We start from the raw sequence: 17,946 nt of genomic DNA, 5'->3' as shown, positions 1-17,946 counted from the left end.
TAAATAGTACCCGCAAAACACCAGTCTCAACATCAACAGTGAAGAGGCGACTCCGGGATGTTGGCCTTCTCGTCAGAGTTCTTCTGTCCAGTGTCTGTGTTCTTTTGCCCATCTTAGTCTTTCCTTTTTATTGGCCAGTCTGTGCTATGTCTTTTTCTTTGCAACTCTCATCCCAGAGTCACCTCTTCACTGTTGACATTGAGACTGGTGTTTTGCGGGTACTATTTAATGAAGCTACCAGTTGAGGGCTTGTGAGGCGTCTGTTTCTCAAACTAGACACTCTAATGTACTTGTCCTCTTGCTTAGTTGTGCACCGGGGCCTACCACTCCTCTTTCTATTCTGGTTAGGGCCAGTTTGCGCTGTTCTGTGAAGGGAGTAGTACACAGTGTTGTGCGAGATCTTCCGTTTTATGGCATTTTTTCGCATGGAATAGCCTTAATTTCTCAGAATAAGAATAGACTGACGAGTTACAGAAGAAAGATCTTTGTTTCTGGCCATTTTGAGCCTGTAATCGAATCCACAAATGCTGATGCTCTAGATACTCAACCAGTCTAAAGAAGGCCAGTTTTATTGCTTCTTTAATCAGACCAACAGTTTGCAGCTATGCTAACATAATTGCAAAATGTTTTCTAATGATCAATTAGCCTTTTAAAATGATAAACCTGGATTAGCTAACACAACGTGCCATTGGAACACAGGAGTGATGGTTGCTGATAATGGATAATGGGTAATATCTACATAAGACTATGTAGATATTCCATGCAAACAATATGCCGTTTCCCTCTACAATAGTCATTTACAACATTATCAATGTTTGCACTGTATTTCTGATCAATTTGATGTCGTTTTAAAAGACAAAAATATGCTTTTCTTTCAAAAACAAGGACATTTCTAAGTGACCCCAAACTTTTGAACGGTAGTGTATGTATATAGGGCAGCAGCCTCTAATGTGCTCGTTACAATAAATGCTATAGTCCTTGATCTTCAAGAATAGGACTTGGAAATATGGAAGTATAGATTAGTCAAATGATTTTACCTGAGCATGACCCCAAAACTAAGGACTTATCAGCCAGCCCTACTCTGTTGTTTATGATTTTGTTGTCATGGAGGACTGATTGGGCTCACTGATTCAAGTTGAAAAATAAATGCTGCGCTCATGGAATGGCATGCTTTGAGCATTACTGAAATGTGCCATTTACATGTGAAAAATGTATGCCATTTGCTATAGGCCCGAAGTTTACATTTTTGCTAGTGACACTGATATCTTGATAATATGCAGCTAGCTGTTTAAAGGGAAAATACACAGATGAAACAATAACAAAATGGGTGCCCCGCCTCTGTTTTTGTAAAAAGCTGAGGGATGGGCATTGGAGAAATGTAACCACTCTCAGATTAATAGACAGAGCTATGGACGCAAGGACTGACCATCCATGATATCAACATTATGGTTTTTACCATGTTATAAGGCTATACAGTGTTTGTTTACATTTACAATGTTTACAAACATTGGAATAAAACATGCTTATATTTTGGGTTTTCAAGGAGTGTGACAGTTGAACTAAGCTCATGAGGGATTTATATGTTCTTCAAGAATCAATGTATATAAATATATCATTTCTAAGTCCAAAAGTGGATGTAGCAACTACAGATTGCCCCTTTAAGTCTATCAAAAGTGTGCGAGTTTAAGCATGTGTCCATTCGGCCTATGGATTTATTTTTTATCATCATGAATTAGATAAATGCCCCACTTTTATTCCATAGGCTGGGATCCGCACTCTGCAGCTGTTGCAAGAACGCATTTTTCACTGGCTGTCCAATGGTTTCAAAAGCAATGATTGATAGGCAGCTTAAAAGTCTTGAATTCAACTATTATTGGGTTCAAATACACATTTATATTTGTGAACAGACATCCACAACAACCAGGATCCATAAGGCGCAAATAGCTAAATGAGAGCAGCAGTGTGATTCACATCAATGTGCTATGTAGATATCAATAATATCCGTATCGCCTTAGACTACACCACTGCTGTCATCCTGACCTCCAAGCGTTTATTCAAGTTGGATAATCTTTGGATGCCAACAGCAGTCGCACTATCGGAAGAAATAGCTTGGACTGTAGCCTACAAAAGCCTATTCATGATCTTTTCCCGCGATCCATCAAACACATTTGGTGTGTCATCATAGTGGTCTCTGACTTGCGGTCAGACTCACTCAGGTGGAACAAACTTAAACTTGCACCTTATTTTCAATGCTGATTTGAATGCATTGAGAAAACAGAGAAGTGTCAAATATTTTTTTCAGAAAACATCCTTTCTGAATTTAAAAGTAATCCTCGAAGTAATCTTCTAGTTTTTCAAAAGTATCTGTAATCTGATTACAATATTTTTGCTGGTAACATAACGGATTACAGTTACTGTTTTTTGTAATCCCTTACATGTAACGGATTACATGTAATCCGTTACTCCCCAACCCTGCTCATTGACATGGGTCAGACTCAAGTTCAAGTCCTGTGACTTGAATCCACAACTCTGGGTGAGACGCACTGTGATACTGTGTGCGTGTGTGTCTGTGTGTGTGTGTCGGAGTGTGTGCATGTATCGACTAGCTCTCTACACACACCACTGTAAGCTCTACATAAATATAGCCTGTCCTACAACATTTCCTCTCCCCACCAGTCACCATGTGTGAATAGTAGAGATAGGCTTCCATTCCATCAGCAGTGTATTCATATAATATGACTGACTGTATGGGGAGGAGCAACTGTCTGCTGGAACAGCAATAGGCCTGCTGCCCCTGAGGGGGGTGCTGCTAGCATGCTTTATCTGTGGTGTTTAGCTAAACTGGTTTGTATGATATACATGTATACAGTACAGTACAGCTGTTATTATTGGGAACAATTTTGAAGTAAATTGGTTGATTCATCTCTATGATGTGACGATTCATCTATAAGACAACCTATGCACTGTTGTCACTTTATTTCCCCATGTAATTTAGTGATTTGCAATGATATTGCATTGGTTGAGGGTTGACATTTCAACAAACATGATTACAAACTGAAAACGGAAAACATATAAACGCAACATGGAACAATTGTATACATTTTTCCTGAGTTTCAGTTCATATAAGGAATCAGTCAATTGAAATGAATTCATTAGGCCCTAATCTATGGATTTCACATGACTAGGAATACAGATATGCATCTGTTGGTCACACATACCTAAAAAAAAGGTTGAACGGACTGTTGATTGTGACCTGTGGAATGTTGTCCCACTCCTCTTCAATGGCTGTGCGAAGTTGCTGGATATTGGTGGGAACTGGAACACGTTGTCGTACACGTCGATCCAGGGCATCACCCCACCGCCACCATGGGGCACTCTGTTCGCAACTTTGAGATCAGCAAACCACTCGCCCACACAACGCCATACACGTTGTCTGCCATCTGCCCGGTACAGTTGAAACCAGGATTCATCCGTTTAAGAGCACACTTCTCCAGCGTGCCAGTGGCCATCGAAGGTGAGCATTTTCCACTGAAGTCAGTTATGACGCCGAACTGCAGGCAGGTCAAGACCTTAGTGAGGACGAAGAGCACGCAGGTAACCTTCCCTGAGAAGGTTTCTGACAGTTTGTGCATAAATGCTTCAGTTGTGCAAACCCATAGTTTCATCAGCTGTCCTGGTGGCTGGTCTCAGACGATCCCGCAGGTGAAGAAGCCGGATTTGGAAGTCCTGGGCTGGCGTGATTACACATGGTCTGCGATTGTGAGTTCATTTGGACATATTGCCAAATTCTCTAAAAGGACGTTGGTAGATAAATTAACATTTAATTCTCTGACAACAGCTCTGGTGGACATTCCTGTAGTCAGCAAGCCAATTGCACACTCCCACAAAAGTTGAGACATCTGCGGAATTGTGTTGTGAGACAAAACTGCACATTTTTGAGTGGCCTTTTATAATCACCAGCACAAGGTGAACCTGTGTAATGATCATGCTGTTTAATCAGCTTCTTGATATATCACACCTGTCAGCTGGATGGATTAACTTGGCAAAGGAGAAATGTTCACTAACATGGTTGTAACAAATTTCTACACATAATTAGAGAGAAATAAGCTATTTGTGTGTCTGAGTTATTTTATTTCAGCCCATGAAACAAGGGATCAACACTTTACATGTTGTGTTTAAATTTTGTGACCTGTTTCAAGAAGCTAGGCGTATGTCGCACGTCACTACTTCAAAGTGGAGCCATTTGAACGTTTCAACAAAAAATGGTCTTAGCAAAATGTTTTTTTTGGCAGAAATGCCTTCTGGAACATGCAAATTTTCATGTGCCTTAATAACAAATGTGTATGTCATCTGTAAATACGAATAAAATGGTTAAATTACGAGCCTAGTTGGTTTAGCTATGATTGGTTGACATAATTAATGGGCTGGATATGCCGAGTTCAGATTGGTCTGCCATGTAGCATGCTTCTGTCTATAACATGAGCTGCTCAGTATGTGTCGATACTCCTTTCTAACACAGCTTTTTTTCATGAAGAACTGATAAGGTGTTGCTACTGCTCTCAACATTGCTTCCCTAAAGTTAACAGGAGCTATCGACAAAGATCAGTGGGAAAAGGTTATGATGGACTATTTTCTGGAGGACGATCGTGCCATGTTGACTCTCACTGACTCTAACAATGTACCAGACGATGAGGAAATCCCTGATTTAGGTAAAAAGGTTTTCATTGAACCAGACATTGTAGAGTCTTCTGATGACAGTGATGGAGAATAAACGGTGGTCAAGAAGTTGACTGCTTTTTGAAATCAGTGGAAACAGAGAGATGATTGCCAAATGCAGGGAGAGTCGAAAAGAGAACACAGAAGGCTGTTGTATAAAACATCTGTCTCCAGATGAAATCTTCAAACTAATGGCAACCATGGCATGCATGATAGGAAGGCAGAAGCATTCATCTATGTTTACAGATAAGAGTCTAGCTACATTTTCAGATATTATACGTTTCAAAATGTGTGAGAAAGTCATTTTCATTGCAAGTTCAAGCATACTAGCTAGCTAGCAAGCTAACATTGAACCATGTTGGTTAATTAGGGCTACCTGCAGATTCATGCATGGTGCATGGTAGTACGGGTAGGATTATGGTTGTTTTTGTTTAACGAGCTAGCTACATGTCTAAACAAAAGGCTCCACTATGCAAGTAACCATTTCACTGTACCGTATACACCTTCTGTATCCTGTGCATGTGACAAATAAGCGTTTTATTTGATATAGTGTTTGTTTACCAGAGACGGTAATTTGAAGAACAACATGACCTGCACCAAGGTCAGATTAGAATATATCATAAAGTGTATTCATACTACTACTTTTTGAAACTATTTTCACTTTTCACTTTTATTCTTAAAATATTTGGTTGTTAACTACATTACCTTCTTCACTCTGTTTAGCACATGGCCTCTAATGTGACTGGCCGGCTCGATTTGGTCCTATGTAAGCAACATTTTTAATGGTGTTTTTTTACATTGGATAAAAGTAGAGACTCAGAGCTACAAAATTGTATATCACACACTACAGATGAGGAACAATGGGAGAGTAATTATGCTTTGAAAGATGATAGGGGCGTGGATCTGAAGGTAGGGGCATGGATCAACTTTTGAGAAAACGGTACACCTACTGGAGAGCTCTTCTTTGTCTACACCCATTCAGCATCGTTCACACCCTCTTAAGCTTTAGCCCCACCCATCTCTTTAAGGATTCACATGTGAGGCCATGTACTAAACAACCAAAGATTTCAAGACAGAAGGCTGGTTTATACTATGGGTTCGTAAATTCTATCTGGAGTGCCAGAGTGCACTCAAAGTTCGTAATCTCAGAGCGTTGTCAGATTGTCCGTTCGTAAATTGAGAGCATTCCACTCTCGGAGCATTCAGAGCGCACACTAGACGCTCTGACGGAGGAGTAGAGTTGATCCGAGTGTTCTGACCTAACAAAAGCAATCAAGCACCGAATGTAATTGGCTAATGTTGGCTAGGTTGCTAGTGTCACGGCTCCTCCTCTGCATTGCAGGGGCGGTTCCTCCTGTGGGCAGAGGATGGTCGTTAGTGATTGGAGTTACCTGGGATCAGACTATTTAAACTGTCACTAATCACCTCTCTCTCTCTCTCTCTCTGCTCCTCCAGGTATGAACCTGTTTTGTTTGTTCTTTTGTAGTTTTGCATAGTTTTCACTCAGTCATTCACACACACAGATTCACGCATCCATGTACTTTACATACACCTTACATTATGATACTTCCACACCTCATTCCTTTTTCTTAGTTTAAAGTTAATAGTTTTGCTTACAATAAGGAAAAAAATTGAAATGGCCTATACCTGTTGTTCGCGTCCCCTCATTTTTGCCACAGGCTATGAGCTGGCCTGTGAAACTAGCTACTTCCAGACACAAATGAGAGAACAGCTTACTCTGACCATTTTACTCGCCCTAGCAGAGCCGGTTAGGCTGTTTTGTTATCTAGAGCGTGGTTAACTCTAACTGTGCTGCTGGCATCAATTTAATTATGCTTTTTTGCCAATGTTTACTGACACTGGACATATTCAACGGGTGTTGAGCGTTCATAAATTCCTCAGTTATTCTGCACTATGGCACACTCAGACAAGAATGCTCTGAAATCGGAGTAGATAGCCAGAGCAAATGTATTAGCTACGTCTATCGAAAGTTGTCGCAGTAACATAATGAACATTCTATTGAAATGGTTACTTGCATAGTGGAGTCTTTTGTTTAGACATGTAGCTAGTTAGCTAGCTAAGCACTGAACCATAATCCCAACTCATAACATTACTACCCTGCATGAATCTGCAGGTAACAAACCAACTAGGTTCAATGTTAGCTGGCTAGCTAACATTAGGCTATAACTAGCAATGCAAATGGCTCATACACATAGGTATCGTCACCTAGTGAGCCAGCCAGCTAGCTAACAGTACGCTTTAACCTGAAATGAAAACAACTTTCTGAAAAAAATTGAATGGTGTAATATCTGAAAATGTAGCATCAAAAGCATCTTACCCTTATACACCATAGTACACTCCAAGCTCGTCATCAAGCTCGAGACCCTGGGTCTCGACCCCGCCCTGTGCAACTGGGTACTGTACTTCCTGACGGGCCGCCCCCAGGTGGTGAGGGTAGGCAACAACATCTCCACCCCGCTGATCCTCAACACTGGGGCCCCACAAGGGTGTGTTCTGAGCCCTCTCCTGTACTTCCTGTTCACCCACGACTGCGTGGCCACGCACGCCTCCAACTCAATCATCAAGTTTGCGGACGACACAACAGTGGTAGGCTTGATTACCAACAACGACGAGACAGCCTACAGGGAGGAGGTGAGGGCCCTCGGAGTGTGGTGTCAGGAAAATAACCTCACACTCAACGTCAACAAAACTAAGGAGATGATTGTGGACTTCAGGAAACAGCAGAGGGAACACCCCCCTATCCACATCGATGGAAAAGTAGTGGAGAGGGTAGCAAGTTTTAAGTTCCTAAGTTAAGTACACATCACAGACAAACTGAATTGGTCCACCCACACAGACAGCATCGTGAAGAAGGCGCAGCAGCGCCTCTTCAACCTCAGGACGCTGAAGAAATTGGGATTGTCACCAAAAGCACTCACAAACTTCTACAGATGCACAATCGAGAGCATCCTGGCGGGCTGTATCACCGCCTGGTACGGCAACTGCTTCGCCCACAACCGTAAGGCTCTCCAGAGGGTAGTGAGGTCTGCACAACGCATCACCGGGGGCAAACTACCTGCCCTCCAGGACACCTACACCACCCGATGTTACAGGAAGGCCATGAAGATCACTGCCTGTTCACCCCGCTATCATCCAGAAGGCGAGGTCAGTACAGGTGCATCAAAGCTGGGACCGAGAGACTGAAAAACAGCTTCTATCTCAAGGCCATCAGACTGTTAAACAGCCACCACTAACATTGAGTGGCTGCTGCCAACACACTGACCCAACTCCAGCCACTTTTATAATGGGAATTGATGGGAAATTATGTAAAATATATCACTAGCCACTTTAAACAATGCTACCTAATATAATGTTTACATACCCTACATTATTCATCTCATATGTATACGCATATACTGTACTCTATATCATCTACTGCATCTTTATGTAATACATGTATCACTAGCCACTTCAACTATGCCACGTTGTTTACATACTCATCTCATATGTATATACTGTACTCGATACCATCTACTGTATCTTGCCTATGCCGCTCTGTACCATCACTCATTCATATATCTTTATGTACATATTCTTTATCCCCCTACACTTGTGTGTATAAGACAGTAGTTTTGGAATTGTTAGTTAGATTACTTGTTGGTTAATACTGCATTGTCGGAACTAGAAGCACAAGCATTTCGCTACACTCGCATTAACATCTGCTAACCATGTGTATGTGACAAATAAAATGTGATTTGATTTGATGGAGGCTTCTCCCTCTGTCATGAATGCCATGGTTGCTCGTAGTTTATAGATGTAGACAGGTGTTTAATACAACCACATTCTGTGTTCTATTTTCGACTCCCTCTGCATATTAGCAATCAAATGCCAGAATTTTCTGCATCTCCTTAGCTATCATACTCTAATTCCACCAGGCATTCCACTGATTTCAAAACTATTGTCCTACAGAAATTTGAGTGCAACACTGTGCAGTTCTACGATATATCTTTCAAAAAATCTGTGTTAGAAAGGATTACCTACCTCTCTCGGCATGTCCAGCCCATTAATTATCTCAACCAATCATGGCTAAACCAACCAGGCTCATCATTTTTTATTTTGTTTGTATTTACAGTTGGCATCCAAGTTTGTTATTAAGTCACATGAAAGTTCACATGTTCCAGAAGGCATTTCTGCCAAAAAACGCATTTTGATTTAAAAAAAAGTTTACGTACAAATGCCTCTCCTGTGAAGTAGTGATGTGCGACATATGCCTAGTTTCCTGAAACGAGTCACATATGTGAATCCTTAAAGAGATGGGTGTGGCTAAGGCTTAAGAGGGTGTGAACAATGCTGAATGGGTGTAGACAAAACTCTCCAGTAGGTGTACCAAAACATTCATGGGCCATTTTCTCAAAAGTGGGGTTACAAGTTTATCAACTTTCAAAGCAGAATTACTTTCCCATTGTACCTCAACTGCAGTGTTGATAAATATGACCGAATCCAGGTGGTTGGTCACATTTTATTCAGCGTAGTATAAAGCTAATTTGGTTGAAGAGAATGTATCATTGATCTGCATAGCTCTTACCTGTTAGGAACACTTGATACCAATGCTGCCTCGGACCAGAAGGAATGAAAGAATCTGAACTCCTCGGAATTTCCCTGGAAAAGAAGATGATTGTAAGGATTTAGGTGACATCACTAAACGACTGTCAATGTTAATACCCACTGAGAACCAACCATGTGATGACAATAGATGTGGCAATATGATCATCTGTGACATCTTCATGGGGAGGCTGTCAATGCCACACACAGGCTGCATCCCATATTCCCTATGGGCCCTGGTCAAGTAGTGCACTTTGTAGGGAACAGGGTGACATTTGAGACACAACCAAATACTATTGACCAAGTAAACATGAATACTGAAGTTCATTGCTTCACTGATTGTAGAGCACACCAAAATAGAAAGATCCTATGCCAGTTTAGAGCAGGATGACGATAGGAAGGATGGTTAAGTTTATTACGGTGTCCGCCCAAAATACCTGCACAAATATTTATATAGTGAGTTTTCTCCATATACTGTACAGTCACTGTTATTTGCATTGTTTGTTGGTTTGTAAACAAGCACAGCCCCAACTCACTCTCTCTCTCTCTAACACATTCACACAGTCTCTCCATTCTCAGTGTCATCCTTTCTCTCTTCCTCTCTCCGTCTCACCCTCTGTCTGTGAGTAGTCTTAATTGATTTGTCTTCAGCCGCGTAGCGATCGACAGCTGGGAGATAATGGGGAAGTAAAGGAACACGGACGAGCCCTGGAGGACCAGAGAGAGAGCTCTTCCTCACCAACGACACACACACTCACACACACGCTCGGTCACACACCAAATGGTGGGGAATAATTCAGTCCCGGCTTGTATTGTGTCCTTTGTGTTCTACCCACACCGAGCCTTCAGTCTATTTTACCAGTACTTTAATATGCAAAATCATCTGTTTACTCTCCAAAAGATCAAAGTAGGTTCTAAAGATTTCTAAAAATCACTTCCTTCATTATTCAAGCCAACAAGGAGTGGCAGAGTGTGCTTCTCGCGCCCAGCATTGGAGCATACTGATTAATTAGCTTGTATAATTAGCTTAATGACATAGAGAAACATGGCTCCAGCCACCCAAGAAGTTATGCTAATGATCTCCTGTCTATAGCAATTAAAACACCCATAATTTCAGCACCAAAATAGTGTAGTTCAGAACTATGAGCTGGTAGGCTTGTGTTGTAAGGTGTCACAGCATTGTGTTAGCTGATACCGTAGCAATGTGATAGCAGATAGGCGCAGTGCTGAAAAGTACAGGGGCCGGATTCACAAAACACTACTTCCGAAAAGAAAACATAAGAAGTTTAAGGAACAAAATAAGAAGTTCATAAGATTGTTCGTAAGTGCAATTCCTCAAAATGTTCTTAGGAATTCATAGTTTTTTTTAGGAACTTAAGTAAATATCTTTCCTAAGAACTTCACCATTCATGTGGACCAACTAGAGGAGAAGGTGTTGTCATGATAGGAAAGACAGTGGCAGAGGGACTGCACGACCAGTAAGTTAGATAGCTAGCTAGCTAACATGTAACGACATTAGCCAACATAGCTAACAACGTTAACATTAGCCAAGTTCTTCTTTGCAAATTGACGAGCTAATGCTAGATATTTAACACTTCTAGAATATTGTAATATATTGTTAATTACTAGCTAGCTAGATAATGCGCATGTAATTAGTTTTCTTGCTGTGTTTAAATGTCCGATAGCCAACTGTGTCTGTGGGCCGGAGCAAGAAAACGTTAATGGTTTCAGAAGTATCCATTCGTCACAAGACAAGGGTTTAGCTGTCCTAAAGTTAAGTACATTTCCAAGAAGAAATCCTTAAATATTATTTTCAAGAATCCTATTTCTTCCAATCTTTTTTCATAGGAAGAAACATTGGAAAAAACTTAAGAACATTTCCAATAACTTTATTGAGGAATAGCAACATTGCTTAACTCTCCTCATAAGTCTATAGTGGGCAGATTAGAAGAAATGTCTTCTTAAGACTGTGAATCTATGAATTGTGAATCTGGACCCAGGTTTCTATAGCTATCTCCTTTAAACAGAAACCATTGCCAACTCATGGTCCATATGATGACAGTACGGTGTCCCTATTAGGATAGCCTCAGAGTCACAAAGACTTTGTGTCTCAGAGTTGCAAGTCATTTGAAAGAATAGAGAAGTAATTTATGTGTTTCGGAGTTGCTGAAAACAGTAGAGTTTCGCAAACACATCACAATCAATATAGAAAAGCAGGGGTGTATTCATTAGTTCACAATGTAAAAAAACAAAAACAACAAATAAACAACATTTTGCAACAAAATGAGAGTTGCTTATTGGTCAAGTTAAGGTAAATCCTCCCCTTTTTTGACCTGTTTTCTTCTGTTTGGCTCCTCGTAAATACACCCCAGGTGAAGAAAGGTGGATAGCCTCTTTACTTGGCTGTGCAACATCTTTATCTCAATTTGTAAAACATGTTTTATCTACTGATAACAGTGGCTATGGAACATAACTAGGACTACTGTGTGTATATATATATATATATATATATATATATACCCCTGATGCAAAATGTATAGAATATGTCTCTGAACACAGACAGAAGTACAATACTTTCATCTTAGGAGACAAACAGCTTGAAAGCAGTCAGTCATCAAGAACCACACACACACACACACACACACACACACACACACAGCACATTACGTATGCGGCAGACCACACAGAGACTATGTCTACTCTATTTCTGACAGAAAGTACTAGCATTCCCAACCACACCTGAAACATAAATCCCACATTTATGACCTTCCCATAACTGTAAGTAACGCTGAAGCACTGGGGTCAGCTCATAAAAACCACTGTGAGGGGAGAAGGAAGGTTAATCAAATGCTCATATCCTAGTACACGTCGAAAAAGGCAGGTCAAGCGAACAAATATGGTCAAAAAGACGGAGGACCGTTTTTTTTCACCATTCTGATGGTTGTTTAACCGTGGGGTTAGCCGATCCCCACGGTCATAAACGTCTGTAATTTACAATAAAACGCTGTCCGCCACCCACTAGGTGTAGACGTTATGGCGCTATCAGGCTTCGACAAACATGAGATGGGATGCTGAATATGAAACGAGGATGGTTGGTTTTTATGTAGCAAGTAGGCAAAGGGAGACTGCATCAAAATAATGTTAGCGCTAAAGGCACTTTAACGTTCCGGGCTGCCCGTCATGCAGAGTTAAATCTCAAACAACTCAAGGAAACCAACATCATAATTCAAGTTTATTGCAGATACATATGAATCGAATAGAAGGATGCTCAAGATTATCCATTGATGACATTCTGATTATAATGACAAAGGAGATTGGAGTATAGAGTCAAATATCCCTTTGACTTCAATGACAATCAAGTAAAACAAACATTATATTGTCATACTGTAGTTAGATACAAACATCCCAGGGTGATCACAAGTACTACTGCAAACACCCAAACACCCGCTTAGCTTCCATTTATGCTTACACTACCAAATAACATATCCATTATCCCTAGCACTACCAAAAACATCTAATTACAACACAGAGTTGCAAACAGCCTGACTGAGCTGTGCTGAGCTGTGTTGCCAGCAGCAGGTGCAACGAACGGTATTCACTTGTGAGAGCGGAAACATCACAGTTTTAGCTGACACCATTCTGTCAGAAACTTAGGCTTGCTTGTCAGCGCTCTGCTCAAACAAGTCTATGAAAGCAAGCAGAGGAAAGGAAGGAGTTGGTTTCTCTCCCCCGGTTTTCACCCCCGACAGCTGGCTCTGTGGCGCACGACTACGTCATAAACATTTAAATCTAGTAGGATTCTGTGAATCACACGTCAGATCAATGGACATCAATGAGGTTAGTTCCGCTGTTGATGCTCAACGTCATTCATGAGAAATGAGAACTGGGAAATACAAGGACTTGGGTGGAAAGTAGAGTGATGTGCAGCTTAAATATCTTAGAGATCCTGATTAATATGGTTGTATCACACCTGTATGTGCCCACCCGTCAAATGAGATCTCTAGCTTTCAGAGATTGCACGGCACACAATTGTGACTGGACACATAATGATCTGAATTGAACAGACAATACGGATGGCATTGGCTTCTGTTCAGTAGGCAAACTGATAATAGTGCTGTAGTATTGTGGGGACAATGCCTTCACAACTTCCTCTAAATGAAGGGAGTGTATTTTGTACACCTGGTCACAACACACACACACACACACACACACACACACACGGACACACACGGACACACGGACACTCACACACACCAGATGTTAGGCTTAATTCCTTTGAATTAAAATGTCCTCCGGTAAGTATTTGACAACCTGCATCCCTAGGCATACTTGTGTGAATTGGACAATGTGCTGCTCAAGGCCTGCTGATGTATATAGCTTTATCTCCAAGGTAAGGCGATAACAGCACGGTACAAAAGGCTAGCTCTTTGATTTGATCTCATCTGACGTTTAAAAAGGCAGCTCGCTGCTCTGTTGGCAGCTTGCATCCCTTAGCCCCCTCCCGATGTAGCGGCACGCTTCAGCCGAGCACCTCTACCTCGATCTATCCCTGTGCTTTTCTCCATCTCTCTCTCTCGCTCCCCCTCTTTCTCTCGCTCCCCCATTCCCAGAACGTAGGGATTAACTAGCGCCGATGGGGCATCCCACCTCTGAGAGTTGTGTTACCGACCAGATAAAAGGAGGAAGGGGTGGTGGGAGCTTTGATACCATCACTTTCCCACCTCCCCTTCCGTCCATAAAATTTCCATCAGCAAGAGTTCTCCATCAGGGCTTAAGACCACACTCCCAAAAGGGGATCATAATCCACTCAGCCAACGTGATCTCAATCATTCAAATGTCACATTGGCACGCCTGCTTTCAGCACAGAGAGAGAGAGAGAGAGAGAGAGAGAGAGAGAGAGAGAAAAAGAAAAAGAAGGGAAAACACATTAAGGCCAAAGCAGAGGTATTAGATAAAGGACAGGAGGGCACGGCTGTCTGGCATCGGGGCTCTCAACATACCATTCCGAAACTCAACATCCCATTCCGTTCTCACTTTCTCTTCCATCTCTCGCTCTTGCTCTCTCTCTATCTCTTCACTCCCTCTTTCTTTTCCAGTCAACTTTGCAGAAGATGATATCGTGGATCATATTCTTTAAAAGACAATTTCCTGTCATAATATCACCTATGTCATAAAGAAGACTGTTTCAGTTTCCTCTAAAAGGCTTCGCTCTGGCACGTGAGATGCAAAGCTGTTCAGAAAGCTACCTCTCCGCTGTCTCCTTTCCTTCACGACCACTGACAGGTAAAGTGACTGCATAGGGGGTCTGGGATATTGTTTACACGCATATGCTATTTTTAGATCAGTGATCATGAAGGAATCAAGGAAGGAAGGAAGGAAGGAGACAAGGAAGTAAATAATTTTGCAGTGTGATAGAATTGGAACTCTGCCCAAGAATGTGCTTCAATCCATAGATTGAGTGATATTGAAAACACGTGATTCAATCAAACACTGTCATAATTCAGTTATTATTCTTTCCTTCCTCATAGGCTTTCCTCCTCCATCCCCCTATTGTCCTAATGCATTACCCCTCTGAGTCATCAAACCCAAAGTCTACCCCCTTTCAAATCTCTTGAGCTCTGGGAGTACCCTGAAAAAAGGAAATAGATTTGTTTTGAAAAATCTATATAAAGCTACTTGAAGCAGCATAAATCCTGGGAAGTCGCTGCCCCATGCCACTGCTTATTAGCCGTCTGGGGATCAATTTATTACCTTCGCTTGACAAAGGAACCGAACCGGCTGGGTATAGGACTGTGTTTGATTTATGAGGAACTTGGATAGGTAGGGCGTTTTTGGGTCATGCAAATTCCGAGCAGGATAATTAATGTGCACATGCAAATGTACACACACACACACAGTTGTTTACATGTAGTAGCTCACCACCTCCACTAGTCTGTGCTGTTGTTCCAAGAATGTCACCTTGCACTCCTGTGACCCACTTTGGGGCCTGGGAAGGCACTGGAACGTGACTGCCTCACCTCACCTGCGATAACTATCCTCCTCTCTCTAGTCTCCTCTGAAAAAAGGGACTGTATATCTGTAACCGAGCGCTCAACTCACTCGTTCTCGTTTGGATTTGTCCTCATGTAAATCAAAGGGGCTCAGACATGTGGGAATTGGATAATGGGTTTTCAGATCCAGTAGTGGGAGATTCTGGGTTGTGATACGGTGCTGTTGAGGAGCACTCCTGCTCTTAGCTGTTACAGGGAAGGGTTGATGAGTTGCATCACCTCACACTCGGCATGAAAGTGAAAGACAAACATCTCATCTGTACAGAGATGGAGGCACTTATCAGCTGAAAACTTGGGAGTAGATTGAAAGACAAGAGTAAAGAGTGACTGGTATCTACAATGTAATGGACAAATGTTATTATGTCCATGGTTGAATGATTTCATAATGTGTTTGTGAATCTTTAGGTGTTAATCAACATTTTTTTGTGTGTGCATATGTCATGTTAGACAGATAACAGTTGCACATAAGTGACAGGCAGTCAAACTGTTTTTTATATTTTTATTTCACCTTTATTTAACCAGGTAGGCTAGTTGAGAACAAGTTCTCATTTACAACTGCGACCAGGCCAAGATAAAGCATAGCAGTGTGAACAGACACACTGGTGCTTCTGTGTAAATAATTGAGTGTGTATATTTAATTATTATTATTTTTTTAATTTTACCTTTATTTAACTAGGCAAGTCAGTTAAGAACACATTCTTATTTTCAATGACGGCCTAGGAACAGTGGGTTAACTGCCTGTTCAGGGGTAGAACAACAGATTTGTACCTTGTCAGCTCGGAGATTTGAACTTGCAACCTTCCGGTACTAGTCCAACGCTCTAACCACTAGGCTACCCTGCCGCACCGACGCATGCGTATGCATCCCATATGCATGCGTGATGTACATTTGTATGTGTGCAAATAGATTTTCCATATGAGTATTTCCTATACTGATGTGTGTGCGCACGCGTGTTTACTGTATGAGTACCTGTGTGCAAAAACAAGATGATGTGTAACCTGGGTGTAACCTGGCAGCCTCACTATTCACTACCCCATTGTCTTGGCTCCCGGCCACGCTCATCCCTCTCAATAACAAATTAGCCTGTTCCAAGCAGCACATTTCTCCCACACCTAAGGAAAGGACAGATCTTAGCTGTGTGTGTGTGTGTGTGTGTGTGTGTGTGTGCGTGTGAGAGTGTGTGTGTTAGTCACACCACTCTTTTAGAAATAAAGAGCAGAAGACTAGCCGTTTGCTGAGTGGGCAGGGGGAGCGGAGGAGGGAGAGAGCGAGGGAGATAGAGAGAGAGTTATCTAACAGAATTAGGCAAAAACAAGGAGAACAATGGAGACGAGACCACTTAAAAATACTCTGACGAGAACCCTCTTGCAAAAAAGGATGGGTAACAACATAGCTGAATCCCTTTCCGAAGTTCTCTCCCCCTCTCCCACTCCTTTTCTCTCACCCTCTCTCTCTCTCTCTCTCTCTCTCTCACCCTCTCTCTCTTACACTCTCTCTCTCTATTTATTACCCTCTTTCTCTCTCTTTCTACATCGCTCTCTCGCTTTCATATTATCACTCACTCCCTGTCCTGGGGCTTGATGAGTCTCAGTAGCCTTGTCTTAATCATGTGAGAGAGTGGGTTTAATTAACCAATGAAATAAGAGGTTTAGGGCATTTTCACATATAGTCCTTTTAAAAGAATTTCAGTCCTCTTTAAAGTGAACTCCGGGGTAAAAAAGAAAAGAAGCTAAAGAACCCGGTTCTCTTTGTATTCACATTGCTATGTTTGGCGCAGTGGTCTAAGGCACTGCATTGCAGTGCTAGCTGTGCCACCAGAGACTCTGGGTTTGCGCCCAGGCTCTGTCACAGCCGGCTGTGTCCGGGAGGTCCATGGGGCGATGCATAATATGCCTAGCGTCGTCTGGGTTAGGGAGGGTTTGGCTGGTAGGGATATCCTTGTCTCATTGTGCACTAGCGACTCCTGTGGTGGGCCGGGTGCAGTGCATGCTAACCAGGCTGCCAAGTGCACAGTGTTTCCCCTGACACATTGGTGCGGCTGGCTTCCAGGTTGGATGTGCGCTGTGTTAAGAAGCGGTGCGGCTTGGTTGGGTTGGGTTTCGGAGGAAAGCATGGCTTTCGACCTTCATCTCTCCCGAGTTGTAGCGATGAGACAAGATAGTAACTACTAACATTTGGATACCATGAAAAAGGGGGGGTAAAACATTTTTTTGTAAAGAAAGGAACCAAGATATTTTTTCCAACATGCACTCTGGGTTTTTACAAGCCATTCCATCAGAATCTTATTAGCTTCCAAAATGTAAGTAGGTATATCTAGCTTTCCGATCTTGTGATCTTGTAATCAACAGAATAAATAGCAATAGAATGACTGCCGAATATTTGTCATTTAAAAAAAATATACACTATATAATTTAACCTTTATTTAATTAGGCATGTCAGTTAAGAACAAAGAACAAATTCTTATTTACAATGACTGCCTACACCGGCCAAACCCAGACAACACTGGCCCAATTGTGCACTGCTCAATCACAGCCGGTTGTGAAACAGCCTGGAATTGAACCAGGGTGTCTGTAGTGAC

The 17,946-nt window shown here is 41.9% G+C and overlaps 1 protein-coding gene across 39 annotated transcripts in view; it reads right to left on the bottom strand.

The window, feature by feature from the left end:
• The window catches only part of LOC112214694 (receptor-type tyrosine-protein phosphatase delta), a 905,847-nt gene that overhangs the window by 677,452 nt on the left and 210,449 nt on the right, over nt 1–17,946 (bottom strand). For all 39 annotated transcript variants that reach the window (XM_042298333.1, XM_042298345.1, XM_042298336.1 and 36 more), the window contains exon 5: nt 9,302–9,375. The gene's annotated coding sequence lies outside the window, so the exon portion shown is untranslated. The remainder of the gene's footprint in view (nt 1–9,301; nt 9,376–17,946) is intronic.

Source organism: Oncorhynchus tshawytscha, linkage group LG15 (genome assembly GCF_018296145.1).
Source record: "Oncorhynchus tshawytscha isolate Ot180627B linkage group LG15, Otsh_v2.0, whole genome shotgun sequence".
Taxonomy (NCBI): domain Eukaryota; kingdom Metazoa; phylum Chordata; class Actinopteri; order Salmoniformes; family Salmonidae; genus Oncorhynchus; species Oncorhynchus tshawytscha.
Note: the sequence above shows the minus strand (reverse complement) of the source record. Positions and strands in the feature narration are given on the sequence as shown.